At 48.2% G+C, this 560-nt stretch overlaps 1 protein-coding gene across 2 annotated transcripts in view; it reads right to left on the bottom strand.

The window, feature by feature from the left end:
* The window catches only part of LOC110038306 (phosphoinositide phosphatase SAC6-like), a 174,315-nt gene that overhangs the window by 34,946 nt on the left and 138,809 nt on the right, over window positions 1–560 (bottom strand). The window lies entirely within an intron of this gene.

Raw genomic sequence — 560 nt, 5'->3', positions numbered from 1 at the left:
ATATATATATATTAAAAGCTCCTGGCCATCGAATGATTCATGGTAAACCTGAGGGAAAACCTGTTCTGATCCCATAGAGCCAACCATATCAACAAAAAAAGTCTTCCCAAGGTTTAAAACTGAAGTAGTCGGTGGTAGAGAAGGAACGGTAGCCACGGAAAAAGGAGCTGAACAGCGGCAAATTGCAGGGATTCAGTCTGGACTGCGAGTAGCTCACATAAGTGCAGGGAGAACAGACGCGGGTGCAATAGGAGGAGCCGCAGAAGACGGAGCGGCAGAAGACGAGCCGCAAAAGACAAACCGCAGAAGCGCGACCGCAGAAGACGTAGCTAACAACGGAAGACGAAACAGAGGAGCAAAACCTCTTCTTCCAGCGTGAAAGAGCCGCGGAATAGATGACGCACGACGAAGAAGCCGATGCCGCACGACGCAGACGAAGCATGACGAAAAGGAGGAAACACGACGAAGAGCAAATCGACAAAGAGATACCAGTTTTCGCCATAATGGAGAAACCCTGACAGAGCGAAATCAGAACAGATGACGGCATTATATATATATAT

The sequence above is a fragment of the Phalaenopsis equestris genome, unplaced genomic scaffold (assembly GCF_001263595.1).
Source record: "Phalaenopsis equestris unplaced genomic scaffold, ASM126359v1 Scaffold232429, whole genome shotgun sequence".
Classification (NCBI taxonomy): domain Eukaryota; kingdom Viridiplantae; phylum Streptophyta; class Magnoliopsida; order Asparagales; family Orchidaceae; genus Phalaenopsis; species Phalaenopsis equestris.
This window is presented reverse-complemented; position numbering and strand designations above follow the sequence as displayed.